This window comes from Furipterus horrens, unplaced genomic scaffold (assembly GCF_987537825.1).
Source record: "Furipterus horrens unplaced genomic scaffold, mFurHor1.1.pri manual_scaffold_13, whole genome shotgun sequence".
In the NCBI taxonomy this organism is placed as follows: Eukaryota; Metazoa; Chordata; class Mammalia; order Chiroptera; family Furipteridae; genus Furipterus; species Furipterus horrens.
Window position 1 is genome coordinate 34,876,851 of NW_028327183.1, and position 19,470 is coordinate 34,896,320.

The 19,470-nt window shown below is 40.8% G+C and overlaps 1 protein-coding gene across 3 annotated transcripts in view; it reads left to right on the forward strand.

Annotated features, from left to right (window-relative positions):
• Positions 1 to 19,470, forward strand: part of GARRE1 (granule associated Rac and RHOG effector 1) — a 77,629-nt gene that overhangs the window by 28,210 nt on the left and 29,949 nt on the right. The window lies entirely within an intron of this gene.

A 19,470-nucleotide genomic window follows, 5' to 3' on the forward strand; every position in this document is an offset into this window, starting at 1 on the left:
TCTGAGCTTGAGTTTTCTATTGTACATTTTAGGAGCACATCATAGATTAGGTTCCTGGATGTTAGCAGAGAGAGAGAGAGAGCGTCCTTTTCCCCATCCTAGGAATGAATTTGATTTTAGGAAATCACCAGTCTTCTGAGGCAAATCTGAGGATTGAGTTGGCTGAATAAGCTATTAAGCTATCTTATACTACAGTGGGTTTAGGGGGTAAGAAAAGGTAAGCTATTAAGTAATACAATTAATTTTTATTGTGTTTAAAAGTGATTTTGATGACATTTCCAAGAGGAATTTAAAACTGTTTTTGAAAAGGCACAGTGTTCTTAGTGTAATTCAGGAATCATCCAAATTTTTATGTAGAGAGGAAATAGTAAATTTTAGGCTTCGTGGGCCACATGTGATCTGTCCCCTTCTCTTCCTCCTGCTCCTTCTCCTCCTTCTTGTGTGTATGTGTGTGTGTGTGTGTGTGTGTGTTTAAAATATATGTAACCCTTTAAAAATGTTAAAACCAGTTTTATCTGTGTTTGTCTATTGAATTGTTTTTGGCCCATGAGCTATAGTTTGCTGAACCTACTAGTATAAATGTAAAACTTCCTTGGGTGGTTCTGTTTTGAATCTACCTAACTATATTTATAACTTCTGATTATTTCTATGATCACATTTTATGTTCAGGAAAATTATCATTTTTAAGTCTTTTTTTTTTAAAGTATATTTTATTGATTATATTGTACAGTCGTCCCATTTTTTCCCCCTTTGCTCCCCTTTGCCCAATACCCTCTTCTCTCCAGAAATTCCACCACCCTTAGTTCATGTCCATGGGTCGTGCATATAAGTTCTTTGGCTTCACCCTTTCCTATGTTATTCTTAACTTCCTCCTGCCTATTTTGTACCAACCGATTATGCTTCTTAATTCCTGCATCATTTCCCCATTTCTTCCCTTTCCCCCTCGCAGCTGATAACCCTCCAAATGATCCCCATACCTATGATTCTGTTCCTATTCTGGTTTGCTTAGTTGGATTTTGTTTTTATTTTTTAGATTCAGTTATTGGTAGTTGTGAGTTTGTTGTCAGTTTAATGTTCATAATTTTGATCTTCTTTTTCTTAAGTCCCTTTGACATTTTATATAATAATGGCTTGGTGATGATGAACTCCTTTAGCTTTACCATGTCTGGGAAGCACTTCATTTGTCCCTCCATTCTAAATGATAGCTTTGCTGAATAGAGTAATCTTGGTTCTAAGTTCTTGCTTTTCATCACATTGACTACTTCTTGCCAGTCCCTTCTTGCCTGCCAAGTTTCTTTTGAGAAATCAGCTGATGGTCTTACAGGTACCCCTTTGTAGGTAACTCTGCTTTTCTCTTGCTGCTTTTAAGATTATCTCTTTATCTTTCACCTTTGGCATTTTAATTATGATGTGTCTTGGTGTGTTCCTTTTTGGGTCTAGCTTGTTTGGGACTCTCTGTGCTTCCTGGACTTGTATGTCTCTTTCCTTTGCTAAATTTGGGAAGTTTTCCTTCATTATTTTTTCACATAAGCTTTCGATTTCTTGCTCTTCCTCTTCTCCTTCTGGCACCTCTATTATTCAGATATTGGCACGTTTAAAGTTGTTCCAGAGGTTCCTAAGCCTCTCATTTTTTTCAATTCTTGTCCTCATTCTGTACTGGTTGACTATTTTTTTCTTCCTTATGTTCCAAATCATTGATGTGAGCCCTGGTTTCCTTCCCTTCACCGTTGGTTTTGTGTGGATTTTCCTTCGTTTCACTTAGCATAGCCTTCACTTCTTCCTTTATGTGTTGCCATACTCAAGCATATCTGTCAAGCTAGTGAGCATCTTTATCACCAGTGTTTTGAATTCTGCATTTGTTAGGTTGGCTATGTCCTCATCTCTTAGTTCTCCCACTGGAACCTTGATCTATTCCCTCTTTTGGGCCATACTTCTCCATCTCCTCATCTTGACAGACTCCTGTGTTTGTCTCTGTGTCTTAGGTAGAACTGTTGCTCCTGTTATGTTGTAAGGGGCGGAGCCTTAGATAATCATCAGTACAGGATGACCCGTTCCACCACATGTGGTGCTTTGTGTGGGGGAGGGGTCTGAGAGGGAACCATGCCACTTGCTCAGCACTCGCCACTTTTCCAGGCACTTCTCCCACTTCTGTATGGGACTGGTGCCTTTCTAGCTGTTGCGCTGACCGTTGTTCCCAGAGTGGGTGGGTGTGCGGATATTTTAGGACCGTGGGGGCCCTTCAAACAAGCGGACTCTGCTGAGAGACTGGCATTTTCTTCTTCTGCCCAAGCCCCCACTGGTCTGCACAGTCAGAAGCAATGAGGCTTGATTTTTCGTGCTGGGACCGTGAGCTGCAATGTCCAGTGAGGAGCTGGGAGCACTCCCCAGGTGTCCCTCCTGACTTTTTTAAACGTGTCACTGTGCTTTCTGCTGGCCTGCTGCTGCTGCCACCACCACACCGTGTTTTCTCCCCCTGGCTCCACCCCTCCTGCCTGTCTGGATGAGTATTTCTTCTTTATTTATTTCTTTGTTGGACTTCCATGCAGCTTGGTTTTCTGGAACTTATGGTTGTCTCTAGTTTTGAGGTAGTTGTATTCCTTCTTAGTTGTGGAGAGAGATGCAGTGCATCTGTCTATGCCTCCATCTTGACCAGAAGTCTTTAAGTGTTTTTAAAATAGTTTGTCATAGCTTAAACTACATAGTTTTTAAATTACACACGTAAAGCATATTTTTTTAAAATGTACTTCTTAAAAGAAATTAAAGGAAAGCTGTTCCTTTGCTCTCCCATCCCATCCTTTTTCCCAGACGACGACGACCACCATTAACTGGTTGGTGTTTGTGCCATTCCAGGTTGTTGTGTTTGCTTGCATAGATTGAGTGCATGGGCAAATATACAGCTTGAGCTTTTATTTGTTTTACAGGAAGAACCATGTTGTTCAGCCAACAGTGTGCCTGGTCACTGCTTTGCAGAGATATGGCAAGAGCAATTAAGGACTCTTTGCGTTCTGTTGAACAATATTAGATCCATACTGTTACAGCTATCATCCTTTAATGACATAAGCACTTTTAGGTTTATTTAGAATTTTAGACAAGAGTAGTTTGAAAAATATGGAAAGCTTTTATTTTAACCTACACATTATTGAGCTCTTTCTCAAGCCAAGCCTCCAGGTGTTAGAGGAGACAGAGCTAAACCTGCAAGGCCATTTGCCCTCCAGCCCTGCAGGGCAAGTGCTGTTGTTTCCCAAGTCACTACAATGAGAGGATGAACCAGCCATGAGGAGTAGGCATTTAGTAAGCCACTGAGAACAGTAGCACCTATCTTGTCCTTTCTTCTTTCCTGGAGAAGGAGAATATTTCATTACAGTTGATGGTTTGGAATTTTGACTTGGCTTTCCCCACTGAAATATGATTAGGATAGCTAGAATGCTACCATGTTTTTGTTCCTAATGGGGTAAACAGAATTTCGGAGCTAGTTTTGAAACTAAGTGCTATTGATGGGTTTTAGAATCTATGATTGTATTTTAAGTTGCAAACAGCTGACCTCTAAGTTAATTCTAAAATGTGATTGCCAAGTGCAGGCCTGTAGACTTAGCATTTTGCTTTTTCCACAGAGCAGTATTTGTTGTGTCTGGAATTTATGTACTGCTACAGTCCGATAAGCGTCTCTCTCTCTCTCTCTCTCAGAATATTTATCAACTCAAATGGACTGGCTGGGTTTTTTTCTGTTGTTCTTATTAGGGTTTCATTAACAAGGTCCTGAAAGGGCTTTTTAACATTCATCCCTGGGGAAAGAAGTCTGTGGCCTAACATTGCTGAACTTGACTGGCTAGGTAAGGACTACTCAGGAGCTGAGCCTAGGACAGTGGGTAAGAAAAGCACTGAATTCAGAATTCAAATGCTTTGGTAAGACAAAGTACCAATCCCATTGTCCCACCCTGAAGATGCCCAAAGCGTGCTTTTAATGCTCCCTTATTTACAGCCAGGTTTGGGATATGCTCATTGATTGACAGGTTCTGAACTTCACTTGTCTGCTGTGTGCTCTGGGGCAAGACATGGTATATGTGAGCCTTTTCTTGTCTGTACTCATCAGTGACTTTGTCTCTTACTCTGGGTGGTTCACCCTCACAATCTCATTGTTAAGATAGTGAGTCTTGACTATGGTGTTTCGCTAGTCAACTAGGGTCTGTGACATTTTGTATGGAGCATGGAGTCAGAAGATCTGGGTTTAAAATATAACTCTGCTTCTTACTGACTGATAGCCTTTAGCAAATCTAACATCTCTAAGTCTTGGCTTGCCCATCTATAAAGTGGAATTACCACCCACCTTCCAGAGTTCTTGTGAAGATCAGAAGCAATTGGTGTGTGTAAAACTATCCAGTTAGTTGTCATCATCATCATCATTTATTATTATTGCTTCCATCATGGCTTGAAAGGTGCTATTAGCCCTTGTCTGAAGTGCAGCGCACAGTATGTACAAAACCAACATCAGAGAAAACTGTGCCCTAAATTACTCTCTTAGGTGTAAAAATCTACCACTCCCAGAGCATTTGCTCTGTTTGCTTCTTTCCTGATTCCTGAAATAGGCACCTTCCTTTTCTCTCTGTGTTATCTTCTCTTTTGGTGATATAAAGCAGCAGTAGTATTACCTGCCTGATGTAGGAACTTGCAGGACCTTTTCAATATAAAGGCCTGAGAGAACCACTTCCACCGATAGTCACTGCTCTATTTACTTTGCATCTAGAATGGGGCATGGGAAAAGGAGTGTGGGGTGGGGGGTGGGGGTTAATTGAATGCACTTGTAGTAGCTGATAATATTTGAACAAGCCAATGGACATTTTTCCTTCACTGGAGTTCCATAAAATGTGTAGTTTACATAGTATATGGACAGTTTTGTCTAAAATAAGAAATATGATCTTAATGGGATTTCCTTTGTATAAGTCTCACACTGTCCAGACAAAAATGTTAATTCTGGAAAAATATGCTTTCCTTTCTTTGTACAAAATGTTGACATCCTACCCAAATGTTTTTTAGAGGTAGACTGCATAGGACCAGCTCTCTGTGTCTTTCCTTTTTGAGTCTAGAAGCATCTCCACCAGTGGTTTTTGTGATTCTGTGAATTCCAGTGTTCCTGTAAAATGCCAGACTAGCTGGATTGAGTGGCTGATTTCTCTTGATTTTGTCTACTTAACTTTCATTTGTCCTAGAAATCCTAACTAAGGATCATTTTCAATTAAAATATGTAGTTCATATTAAAACAGATAGCCCTGTAACTTGGTTTTCTATTCATTAGAAAGTCACAAATGTCCATCTCTTTTTACAAACATCTGTCATTTGTCCTAAGTAAAATTACTTTTTCAGTGAAAATATAAATAAAAGAATCAAATGGACTTGTGATTCATGTGTTCATTCCATAAATATCCATTGTACACTTTATTTGTGCCAGGTACTGTTCCAGGCACAGGATACAGTGATGAACAAGACAGAAATTCCTGCCTTTGTATGGATAGAAGAGGGCTGCAGTCTTAGCTAAGGTGACATTTGAGTAAAGACATAAAGGAGGTGAAGGAATAAGCCATGTTCATAACCAGGAAAAGAGGACTGTAGGCAGAGAGAACAGCTAGTGCCAAGTTCCTGCGGCAGGAGTGACCCTGGCTGTTTGAAGAGCAGTGAGGACCTATGATGGCTGAAACAGCCAAAGAAAGTAGTACTGGAGGTGAGGTCAGAAAGGTAAAGAGGTCAGCTTCTAAAGGGAAGTGATGGGAGGGCAGCAAGACAGGGTCTGCTGTCCTTGTCCAGTGAGCAGTGATGCCACATGTCCCCTTGCTTGCTTGCTTGCTTTCTTCATTTCCTGGCTGCTCTGGGGCTCTGGTGTCACGTTGGGGCCTCACTGTTGGGAGGCCTTAGCCCTCTGGGCAGGTGCTCTGTACAGGTATCTAGAAGCCAGGGCAGCTACAGGGCTCCCAGGAGTTTTATGTCTTTAAGGGGACTATATTTTATACCTTCCAGCATTTTTAGTGGCTTTCTAAGCATCGCCACCTTATAAATGGGCAGGCAGACTTTAAATTGAATCTTTAATTGAACCTTGGCTTTCAGTTTGATACACTGACAGATGTCTTTTGTATACTATGTGATTACCTATGAAACTGAAATAATTAGTGAGCACTAATTGACTCTTAAGTACCTTAGTTCAGCCTTATTAACATTTATTTGGGATAGAAATATATGCCAAAAATACTATAGAGTTACAATAATGGAAAATATTAGAAGCTTGTTTCAAAATGTGTTTTTCCTTAATATTAATGGAATTAAATCTGCATACTGTTCCCTTTTTTTTTTTTTTTGGCCGAAAGGTAAGATTTTTTTCATGTTTTGACTAGTATATCTTCCATAACAGATTATGGAGTAAATATTTCCTAACTATATGAATGTCCAAATTGCTGCTTTTAATCAAAAAACATACTTTGGGGGGGAAAAAAATTGGAACTACTATAACATAATCTACTTCAAAAAAACCATACTTCACTTTATAAAAGGCTTGTATGAATCCAGTTTTCAGGCTGTTGCTAATTTCTAGTCACTCTTTTTGGCTTTTCTTATTGAGGTGAATCTTCTGTAATCTAAATGGTCTTCTGAATTGCCTTTAGAAGAAGCTATAATTAATTAAGTAGTTGGAATTGGGTGAGTCTGTAAACTTCATTGTGAACAACAAACAAGATTTACTGTCTGCCCAGCCCACTCTTGTGGGTAGAAGCCAGTGAAGCCAGAGGGCATATGCCACGCTGGGGGACTGGACCCTTTGGCTTTGATTTGTCAAGACATGCTGTGCAACCAACTTACTATCCTGAAAATTGCTAACAAAAGGAGAAAAATAAGAAATTAAGCAAATGCCCTGATTCTCCAGTACAGACTGTTTCTCAGGGTAACCAAATAGCTATAATGAATGTGATTCTCCTGTTTAGAATATACTACAGTATATTCTACAGTATGCTATATAGTATATGAGGTCATAAAAAATAGTTTTTTTAAAATTATTTTTTCATGATTATGCTATTACAGTTGTCCCAATTTTTCCCACTTTGCCCCTCTCTACCCAGCACCCCCCACTCCCTCAGGCAATTCCCACACCGCTGTCCATGTCAATGTCCGTGCCTCATGCGTATAAGTTCTTTGGCTACACCATTTCCTATGCTGTACTTTACATCCCCATGGTTGTTCTGTAACCACCTATTTGTTCTTCTTAATCCGCTCACCTCTTCACCTATTTCCCCACACCTGCCCTCCTATATGGCAAAAATCAAAACTCTGTGTCCATGATTCTGTCTCTGTTCTTCTTGTTTGCTTAATTTGTTTTTTAGATTCAGTTGTTGATATGTATTTATTGCCATTTTGTTCACCGTTTAGGTCTTTTTCTTAAATAAGTCCCATTAACAGTTCATGTAATAATGGTTACATTGTACATAGCACAATGACACTTCATTCCCCTTTAAAGTAGGCACCTTGGGACCTCACACAGTTCTCCCAATCGCCATCAGATGCCCCATCGTATTCTTATGAATCTCATTGACAGTTTGAAATCTCTTCCCTTTCAAGGGTGATTTTAGTTTTGGGAAAAGCCAGAAGTTGCAGGGTGCCAAATCTGGTGTGTAGGGAGGCTGAGTCACCTGGGTGATTTGATGTTTTGCCAAAAGACTCTGCAGGGGACGTGATGTATGAGCAGACATGTTGTTGTGATAAAGCTGCCAATCACCGGTTGTCCATAGCTGCAACCTTCTGAATCTGAATAGTTTCCTCAGAGGAATGTTCAAGTTTAATGCAAAATTTTCTGCAGATTGGTTACTCTTCTTGCTCAGTCATTTTGAATGCCACGGCCCCACAGTACATATGCTCACTCAGTGGTATCTACTGCCCCCACTGACTAGTACAGTGAAGTTGTCATTGTTCACGTATATACATTCCAGCCCATTCTCCTCGGCTGCCAGGTTACATCAATGTCGTGCAAACTGTTCTTGTTATGTTAACAATGGTTGGACTTTTTCTGAACAGACCTCATACAATATACAGAATATAGTATGCCACTATAATATACCAGACAGACTGATACTGAGGCTCTTCTATTTAGAAATGGAAGATAAAACCATTTGGTGAAAGGTCATACGGGAATTTCATACAGGAGAGATCAACCTTTCCCAGCCAAATCCATTGGTCAGGCTCAGCATTACTGAATAGGATCATGTCTCCGGATAAGAACTGCATAGCAGCGCTCCCACAATATATTCTTGTATTTCTTCTTTTCCCTCCCCCCCATGGGGAAAGAAAACAAACTAATTAAGCCTCTAGAATGAAATGTGAAGCATAGTGGAACGAGTTATACAACACCACAAGGAAGCAATCAGATAAATCCAGAATGTGGCACATTCTACAGGCAGTTAACCTGATTCATTCAGCAAGTCAAGTAGCATGAAAAAAATTAGGTAGAAGGTACCTAAATACAATAACAACCAAATAAAATGTGCCTTTTGGGGTTGAGAGTCAAACAAAAATAAAAGACATTTTAGGGGTAATTGGGAAGTTTGAACATGTACTAGGTCTTGGTTGATTGAGATTCAAAACATGTCAGTAAAAAGTGGAGCTGGGGAGGATAAAAAATGCACAATGTTGGTGGTTATTGAAGCTTTTTGATGGGTATATGAAGGTTTGTTATACTCTGCTTCTGTGTATGTTTGGACATTTTTCAAGTTTAAAAAGGAGAGAAAACTTTCGGTTACATAACAGGAGTAATATATCAGGAATACCCAATAAGGGATTTCATTTCATGGAGGGGTTTGTGCATGTGAAGTGGTCTTCTAACAGAAAGGGGAGTGTTTAGGGAAACTTCATTGTTTTCTGTCTACTCACAGAATACTCCACTTCTGGCACTTCTCATTACCAAATGTGTGGTGGAGATTTTCCCCGCACCAAACAAATCTGGGTCATTTCTGACACTATTTATCCACAAGTTAAGGGTTCACTGCTACAAGACTGCCCCCTGCCTTTAGATGTCAATCACAAGTTCAGGGTGTTGTTACCTGTCCTTCCTGTCAACCGGCTGTGAATCAGAGGTTCCCATGACTCCTACAGATTTGATTTACTTACTAGGTTATAAAAGGATACAACTCAGAAACAGCCAGGTGGAAGAGATGCATAGGACAAGGTATGTGGGAAGAATGTGGAGCTTCCATGCCCTTTCCAGGCATGTCACCCTCCTGGCACCTCCATATGTTCACCAATTTGAATGTTCTCTGAATCCCTTACTTTGGGCCTTTGGGCTTTTTTGAGGCTTCATTACATAGGTGTGGTTTGATTAAGTCATTGTCCATGGGTGATTGATTCCCCCTCCAGCCCCTTCTCCCCAGAGGGGTGGACTGAAAGTTCCAAACCTCTAATCCTTTGGTTGGTTCCCCTAGCAAAAAGTCATCAGCATAAACTCAGGTTTGGATGAGAGGTTTGCTATGAATAACAAGATACTTTATCTCTCTTATTACTTAGAAAATTTCAAGTGTCTTAGGCAGCTGTGTGCTAGGAACCTTGGAAGAAGAACAAATATATATATTTCTTACCATAAATCACAATATCACATGGAGTATTATGGAGTACGGTAGAGTGATGAAAAGCAGAAAAATGAAAATAGTAAATCAAGTTTTTTTAAAGCTTTCTCTGACTAATTTCGCTTAGCATAGAACTATACGATTTCACTCACATGGGATATAAAACGGAAACTTAGAGACACAGACAACAGTATGGTGGTTACCAGAGGTTAAGGGGTTCGGGGGGTGAAAGGGTAAAGGGGGCCAAATATATGATGACAGAAAATGATTTGACATTGGATGGTGGGCACACAATGCAATATACAGGTCATGTGTTATAGTAATTCATATTTGAAACCTATACAACCCTGTTAATGTCACCCCAGTAAATTTAATTTAAAAAGGTAATGTAATTTCTGTGGTTTCTTTGGCAAATTAACAGTGCTATATACCACCTTGATAATATCACTTTCTAAAATCTGCCTGAGGTTTAAGTTACTGACTTTAGTATCTTATTGATCTAATACTTGCATTTCAGTTTGCTTTGGGAAAGCATGCCTGGATTAATGGAGTTGCCATAGTTAAAATTGGTAATAAGTAATAATAGGAGATATTTGTTTAAATTCTGTTATTGCCTTTAACCATTTTGAATTATTAAACCATTTATTTTTTAAAAAGTGATTCAAGTAAGAAAATGAGAACAGAGAAAAGATACCTCTGAAGGCAGGACCCCAGCAGCTTCTAGAAGTCAAGGAAAGAATGGTGTGGTCCTGATTTTGGTGACTAAAATGGCAATGTTGCTTTCTTTTGGAGAATATAACTTAAAATTTCATAGTTGCTAAAGAGATTTGAATGGACATAAGAAGAAAATTAGGTTTGGTGGGCAAATTAAAAGGAAACAAAAGTTCATGAAATGTTAATTTTATGTAGAACTAACATTCCTGAATTATTTCCTATTCTAAATTTTTATGGTTGCAGGTCAGCTTGTGAGATTTCACAGGATTCTTTTGGCAGCCTTTTCATCTTTACAAATCAGGAATCTGAGTGTCTGAAAAACGACATTTGCCTAAAATCCTTCTGAGACCAGCGTACACAGTGGTTGTGTCCTGAACGTCAGGTCAATGCAGTCTTTCTGCAGAGGGGCTTGTTTGCAGTGTCCATCCCTCCATGAGACTGGGCTTTCTCACCTCTAACTAATGCTGAAGTGTTCGGAGCCAGGAAAGTAGAACTATCCTGATGTTGTGGAACCCCTGTGAGTCGTTGGTCACTCCAGGACTCTTTCTGAGGCCCCACTAACTCCGGGAGTGGGCTCCAGTTGCCTGCACTGCTTTCCTCTTTACCTAGCTGCTACCACCTGAATCAAGTACAGGTGAGCTGGCTGCACACTGGCAGAGGTGAGTGAGGACAATCAGGGCGAGACAGATAAAGAAGTAGACTTACACTAGTTATGATGAGTGCTGTGATGCATGGAAAATAGCCTCAAGTGTGACTGTTGATTGGTTCAGCTTGCTATGACAGAACTCAGGCCCATACCAGAACCTCCTACCTACATGGTAGGTAAGGGTAGGGCAGAGAACCTATAGACCCTTGTAAGAGCTTATATTTTATATAGAATGAAATGGAATTTTTTTAAGGGTGATTTTAAGCAAGACGCTGATACTTAAATTGTTTTAAGAAATCACTGTGGCTGCCCTTATCAGCATGACTCAGTTGGTTGGGCGTCATCCTGCAAAGCAAAAGTTCGCCGATTGTATTCCTGGTCAGGGTACATGCCTAGATTGTGGGTTCAGTCCCCAGTTGGAGTGCATGGGAGAAGCAACCAATTGATGTCTCTCACATCAATGTTTCTCTCTCTCTCTTTCTCCCTCCATTCCTCTCAAGTAAATATTTTATTTTTTAAGATTTTATTTATTTATTTTTAGAGAGAGGAGAAGGGAAAGAGAAAGAGGGAGAGCTACATCAATGTGTGGTTGCCTGTCACACGCTCCCCCAACTGGGGGCCTGGCCTGCAACCCAGGCATGTGTCCTGACTGGGAATTGAACTGGCGACCCTTTGGTTCGCAGGCTAGTGCTCAGTCCACTGAACCACACCAGCCAGGGCTTCAAATAAATAAATATTTTAAAAATTACTATGGCTACAAGTGACAGAAACCAAACTCAAAATACCTTAAACAACAACAATAAAAGCAAAAATAAACTAATATTCTCTACACATTTTTTCTTCCTTTTTTTTCACATTAAAAAATTTTTTATTAAATTTATTGGGGTTAATAAGATTATATAGGCTTCAGGTATACAATTCTGGAATGCATCATCTGTATATTGCATTATGTGTTCACCACCCAAAGACCCCAAAGCTGTCTCCTCTCGTCACCATATATTTGATAAGACTACACAGTAACTCACAGAATTCTGTTAATAACCTTATGAGTTAGATACTGTTCACATTCCCATTTTATCGATGTGGAGACTGAAGTTAAGCAATTTATCAAGTCTCATGGCAGATCCAGACTTTAGACCCAGGCAGTCTGACTTACAGAGTACAAACTCGACTGTAGCACTATACATATTGCATGTCAACAAAACAATGTATGGTAATCCCCTGTTATACATGATTTCATCTTCTGCAGTTTTAGTTACCTTTGGTCCAAGATATTACATGGAAAATTCCAGAAATAAACAAGTCCACAAGTTTTAAATAGCATTTCATTCTGAGTGGCCTGATTAAATCTCCTGCCTTCCACTCCATCCTGCCCAGTATGCGAATCATTCCTTTGTCCATAGTATCCACCCTTGATATGCTCCCCACTGATTAGTCACTTAGTAGCCATCTCAGTTATCAGATGGACTGTGTAGTCTCACAGTGCTTGTGTTCCGGTCCCTTATATTACTTCTTAGTGGTCCCAAAGCACAAGAGGAGGGATGCTGGCACTTTGGGCTTGCCACAGTGAAGCTGTCAAGTGCTATTATGTATAGTCAGAATGTCAGTTGTAGCCACAAGGCCTGTGTCATTCGGCTCACTTCATCTTGGCATGTAGATATTTCATCAGAAGTCACCAGAGGAGGAATTACTCTCTGCTCTTTTTTTTTTTTAACAAGTATTTCAAAATTTATTCAAAACAGTATGATCTGAGTGATTGTGGTGGTTGCATCTCCCAGCCAGTGCTTCTGACATCTAGTAAGTGGAGGCCAGGGCTGCTGCTAACAACATCCTAGTGCATAGGACAGCCCCCCGCCCCCCGCCACACACACAACAGGATTCTCTGGCTCCAAATGTCAGTAGTGCTGAAGTTGAGAAACCCTGAAGTAGTGGAAATTGCTTGTGCAAAAAGCTTGAGATGGGAGCTGTTCTTAAAAATGTGAGGAACAGCAAGAAAGCCAGTGTAGCCAGAGCAGAGAGAGGAGGGAAAGGAATAAGTTCAGAGAATAGTCGGGGGCCAAATCATGTAGGATATTGTAGGACACAATGAGGAGTTTGGATTTTACTCTTTTTAAAAAAAATCTTCACTCGAGATAATGTCTATTGATTTTGGAGAGAGAGAAACACTGATGTCAGAGAGAAACATCAGTCAATTGTCTCCCTTACGCAGGGATCAAACCTGTGACCTTTTTTGGTGCATCAGACAACTCTCCAACCAACTGGGCCACCCTGCTGGGACTGGATTTTATTCCGATTATAATGGAAGGGCATTGGAAGATTTTGAGCAGGGAGTGAAATCTGATTTCTGTTTTATAAGATTTCCTTATAAAAGGAAAGTAGCCTGCAGGGGAGAGAGGAGAGACCCTGCTAGTTTCCTCCAGTCTACCTTTCTACCTTAGAAAACTCCAAGCCAAGGGAAGTAAGTGGTTCAAGAAGGCCGACCATCTCAGATGCTGCTGGGAGTAGATGTGAGACCCCCTTCCCTACCTCAGTCCAAGACTTGCTACAGTTATCACCAATTGGAATACCATGTGAATGAAAGTGGCTGGGAGTGTCCCTGTCAAATGGGGATGGTATTCCCTATTCAATGAGTTAACACCTGTGAGGCATCTAGTACCATGTCACCTAAGATACAGAGAGCCCCTCTCCTAAGTGATGAGAATGTTTATGGAGTCAAATTTCCATTTGTGAATTCCTTTTGTCTTTTAGTCAGTTTATTAGCTTAGATAGTTTAGTATTTACTTCTTGATTGAAGTGACAATTTTTAATAAATATATTCACATTAACAAAAAGAATTTCCTAAACTCTAGTAGGCTTCTTAGGCCTTATGCTATCTGGGTGTGACTTAAATATATTTTTATCCCTGCCCTATATAAACCCCCAGAATTTGCTCATCTACTATAATTAATGTGCACCTAGTTACTTTGGGTTGCATTTAACTTTTTCGTGTCGTGACGATATTTTGTTATCCTTATGAGTTATGTTAAGATTTATAGCAATGTAAATGAAATACAAGACTTTCTACGTGTGTTGACATGGTTAATAAATGTTTAACATATTTATTTTATTTTGCAAAGCAGGCCGAATGTAAGCTATATAGAAAACATGTCATCGGTGGTTATTCTATTTAGTAGTATTTGTTGCATTTATTTATGTAGCTGATCATTTTTCCCCTAATTTATGCAAATAAATTATGTATTACTGATGTAAAATGTTTTGTCCACCACAGCGCTTGGCACATTTAAGTAGGCACTCAGAAACTGTCTGTTGATATTTTCACCAGCAGTAAAGTAGCATGTCCAGCGGTAGAGTGATTATCATTTGGTATTGGCTCAGCCACACTTGGGCACGTGACAGCTTCTTTGTTTTGTTTGTTGCTTTTTTATTTTTAAGTACTTAAGCACTCACTGTAGTCAGTTTTTAGGTCAGACTATACAGATTAGTTTCTACAAGCTTGTTTTTTACATTTTTACACTGTAATCTCATCTACGTAAGGTACTTTCCATGGTCTAGGCATTCTCTAACTCTGGAGACACATATAGGTCTCTGTATCACATTCTGGTTTTTTGGTTAGGTCATTATGTAATGGCTCTGGAATGGTCATAAGAACAAAAGAGCAAGGTTGAGGACACTTGGAAACAAATGTAATGTTTAAGGTATAATTAAGGATTGAAGAGAAAGAAATGATTGAATGACTTTGGAATTTCTAATAAAAGTAACCTATTCAAATCAACTTCATTTCATTCACTCTAGACTTTTAACACTGATGAGAAATAAATGCTAGAATCCCTGGAAATGTTTGACACTGTGGCACATGTGTCACTTACTTCTTCACTCTGTGGGGATATGAAAAAGACAAATTGTTGTGAGGTTGAGCAGAAGTATTGACTTAAAGATCACAAGGTGTGCAGGGATATAGGATGGCCTTAGACACTCCATAATTCCAACATATAGATATTAAGGGCTGAGTCAGGCCCAGCTCTAGGAGAGGAAAAGTGAAAAACAGGTTTTGAAATATTCTAGGAAGTATAATTGAGTCAGTCCTCAAACACTATGGTATTGTGGAAAGGATGATCTTTTGGGGCTCAAAATAAGGTGACCTTCAACTAAAATCTGTTTTGGTTTGTTTTTTTAATTTAATCTTTATTATATCTTTTCCCATTACCATTTAGTCCCCTTATATCCCCTCCTCCCCAGCAAAATCTGTTTTAATTAATGAAATATAAAAATTACCGAAAAGAAAAGGTTTTCTGATTATATTCATGAATGTAACAACCTTAGCAGCAGATGTACTACATATATAGGGAGGTGGATAAATGAATCTGTACTATTTCCCTCCACCATCAGGGATTCCCAAAAAAGTTCTTTTTTTGTTCGTTTGTTTTTAATCTTTATTGTATTTCCCCCATTTTTATTTATTTATTATTTTTTTACATTTTAAAAGTATTTTATTGATCATGTTGTTATAGTAGTTCCAATATTTCCCCCTTCGCTTTCCTCTGCCCAGTACCCCCCTTTCTTCCAGCAAACCGACCCCCCTTAGTTCATGTCCATGGGTTGTGCATATAAGTTCTTTGGCTTCACCCTTTCCTATATTATTCTTAACTCCCCCCTGTCTATTTTGTACTAACCAATTATGCTTCTTAATTTCTGCACCATTTCTCCATTTCTCCCTCTTCCCCCTCCTAGCTGATAACCCTCCAAATGATCCCCATACCTATGATTCTGTTCCTATTCTGGTTTGCTTAGTTGGATTTTGTTTTTATTTTTTAGATTCAGTTGTTGATAGTTGTGAGTTTGTTGCCATTTTAGTGCTTATAGTTTTGATCTTCTTTTTCTTAAGTAAGTCCCTTTGACATTTCATATCATAATGGCTTGGTGATGATGAACTCCTTTAGCTTTCCCTTGTCTGGGAAGCACTTCATCTGCCCTTCCATTCCAAATGATAGCTTTGCTGGATAGAGTAGTCCTGGTTGCAGGTTGCCTTTCATCACATTGAATACTGCTTGCCAGTCCCTTCCTGCCTGCAAAGTGTCCTCTGAGAAATCAGCTGATAGTTCTATAGGCACCCCCCTGTAGGCAACTCTCTGCCTCTCTCTTGCTGCCCCAGGACTCTCTCTTTAGCTTTCACCTTTGGCATCTCAGTCATGATGCGTCCTGGTGTGGTCTCCTCTGATCGAGCTCGCCCAGGGCCCTCCGTGCTTCCCAGACCTGTATGTCCATCTCCTTCACAAAATTTGGGAAGTTTTCCTCATTTTTTTCAATTCTTGCTTCCTCATTCTGCACTGGTTGACTGTTTTTTTCTTCCTTATGTTCCAAATCATTGATTTGAACCCCGGTTTCTTTCCCCTCACCATTGGTTTTGTGTGGATTTTACTTCATTTCACTTAGCACAACCTTCACTTCTTCTCTTATACATCAGCCATACTCAAGCATCTCTGTCAAGCCTGTGAACATCTTAATCACCAGTGTTTTGAATTCTTTGTCTCTTAGGTTGTCGATCTCCTCATCTGTTAAATTGGCTATCTCCTCATCACTTAGTTCTCCCACTGGAACCTTGATCCGTTCCCCGTTTTGGGCCATACTTCTCTGTCTCCTCATTCTGACAGGCTCCTGTGTTTGTTTGCCTCTGCATCCCAGGTAGAGCTGTCACTCCTGTTACGTTGTAAGGGACAGAGCCTTAGAGATTTGTCAGTACATTGACCTGTTTCACCACGTTGTGGTGCTGTATGTGGGGGAGGGGTCCGAGAGGGAGCAATGCCACCTGCCCAGCACTTGCCCCTTTTCCAGGCACCTCTCCCACTTCCACACCAGACTGGCACCCCTCTAGCTGCTGCCCTGGCCGTCGTTCCCCCAGTGGGTGGGTCTGTGGACATTCTAGGACCGTGGGGCCCTTTAAAGAAGCGGACTCTGCTGAGACCGGTAGTTTCTGCCTCCGCCCCAACCCCCACTGGTCTGCACAGTCAGAAGCAATGAGGCTTGATATTCCCCAGTGCTGGGACCGTGAGCTGCGTGGTCCAGTGAGGAGCTGGACACGCTCCCCAGGTGTCCCTTCTGACTTTAAAACGTGTGACTGCACTTTCTGCCAGCCTGCCGCTGCTGCTGCCACCACACCATGTCCTCTCCACCCCTGCTCTACCCCTCCTACCTGTCTGGATGAGTGTTTCTTCTTTATATCTTTGTTTGCTGGACTTCCATGCAGTTTGATTTTCTGGAACTTCTGGTTGTCTCTAGTTTTGAGGTAGTTGTATTCCTTCTTAGTTGTGGAGGGAGACGCAGCGTGTCTGTCTACGCCTCCATCTTGGCCAGAAGTCCAAAAGTTTCATTTTGGTAGATCCTTCATTACTGTTTATAATCCAGAATGTTTTATGGAGGCAGAAGTGATGGTCATCGATTGTCTACAATCTGGAATTGGGCCTTTATGAGGAGTTTTAAGTCACAGCAAAAGATTTCTCCTAATGCAAAGTCTGTTAATGGCCTGTTGTTACCTGAATTCCGTCAACTAGGGATGCATTGGGGTGAACGGATTTATATTTAATGCAAATGCGAAGGGTAAAATTAAATCCAGTTGCTTTCTTCATAATTTTTATTTTTATTTTAGGGGGATTTTTTTGTATTTTTATTTATTTTTAGAGAGAGGGGAAGGGAGGAAGAAAGAGAGGGAGAGCAATATCAATGTGTGGTTGCCTCTCATGGGCCTCCAGTTGGGGACCTGGCCCGCAACCCAGGCATGTGCCCTGACTGGAAATTGAACCGGCGACCCTTTGGTTGACAGGCTGGTGCTCAATCCACTGAGTCACACCAGCCAGGGCTTCCACATAATTTTTAAATGAGACTGATATGCTGAATGACTGGACAGATGTTTGTTTAGAATTTCTCAGGAGGCAGGTGAAGTTTCTCTTTTTCCCCAAGCCCCGTGTGCCTTCCCCCTTTCTCATTGCTTTTTCCAGCCAGTCTTAGTAGCTATTCTCGACTGTGGAGAGTGTAAACATTGAGACTCACCCCACACAGGAGCACTACAGGCCACCCCACTTGTTGCTCTCGCCCCAGTGTCTTTCCCGTGTCGGAGAAGACTGAGCCATGCGTCTCAGTCTTTATTCCCATCCCAAGGCCTGACACTGTGTTGACAACGTCAGGGTTCCTCTCCTCTTCTTAATATACACCCACTGTTGTGGCTGCATCTTGGATCTTGTCATAGGAACTAAGAGCAGCCTTGTGGTTAGAAATACACCCTTTGGAGTCAAACAGACCTAGAATTGGATTTCTACTGCACCACTCTTTACCTGCTTGACATTGGGTCAAGTTTCTGTAAGCCTCAGTGGTGTCATCTATAAATGGATGAATTGCTGTCACCCCACAGTTTCTTCACTGCATATGAAGTGCTTGGTATGGGCTAAGCCTTCAATAAATGGTAGTTGTTGATAGAGCTGTAACTATAGCTCCACTGGTGTTTTAAACTCAAACGTTTCTCTCTTTGACCACTCCACTCATTCGTTCCCCGGCGTGCCACATCTGTTTTGCTACCTCACTGAATCCCCTAGTCTGGGAAATGTTGTCCATGTGAAAAACAGCTGCCCACTGCCCTGAGATTGCTTCCAAGTTGATAACTTTAGAGTGTATTTCCTTCCAGGTTTCTCAGGAAGACCCCAAGGACTAATGCATCTTTGGGTCAGGGTCGGGGGGTATCTGTTACTGGAGGGGAGCATTGGCTGGAGGTTGAGCTCTGTCCTCTCAGAAGGTGCTGTTTATGCATCTGTTACTTTATGCAAACTTTTAGAGCAGATATTCTGTGAAATGGCTTTTTTGAGGTCCAGAATAACAATTGGTTTTATTGGTGTTTTTGTTTGTTTAAGATTTTATTTATTTATTTTTAGAGGGGGAAGAGAGGGAGAGAAACAATGTGTGAGAAAAACATGGATCAGTTTCCTCTCGCACGCCTCCAAATAGGGACCTGGACCGCAACCCAGGCATGTGCCCTGATCAGGAATTGAACTGGCAACCCTTCAGTTCACAGGCCAGTGCTCAATCCACTGAACCACATCAGCCAGGGCTGATTGGCTTTTAATGAATTGTTTACAATGCAAATATTTTGTCACAAACTTATTTGGATTAACGTTCCATGCATCATGTATAGGAGGAAGGAGGTGCTGAGTTCCTGTTCTCACCAGTCCTTATATAGACGGAAGAAATTTAGATTCAACGATTCATCCAAGGTCAAACATGTAGTTGGTTTGTAGAGACAACATACCAAATATCTGTCTTTTAAAACTGTGCAGCATTTTTCCCCCCACTTTGTCCTCCAGCAGTACCCTCCTCCTTTCCCCATTCCACCACTCAACGATAAAAGGACACTCTCTACCCCATCCTACCATTGACCAGCACTGTCAGAAAATAGCCTATTCTGCACTCTGCATCAGGGCATCAGGCCTCCAGAGCCCTTTCCTGAATTTTCTCTTTTAGGAGGTAGGATAACTGTTCCCTTGGTCC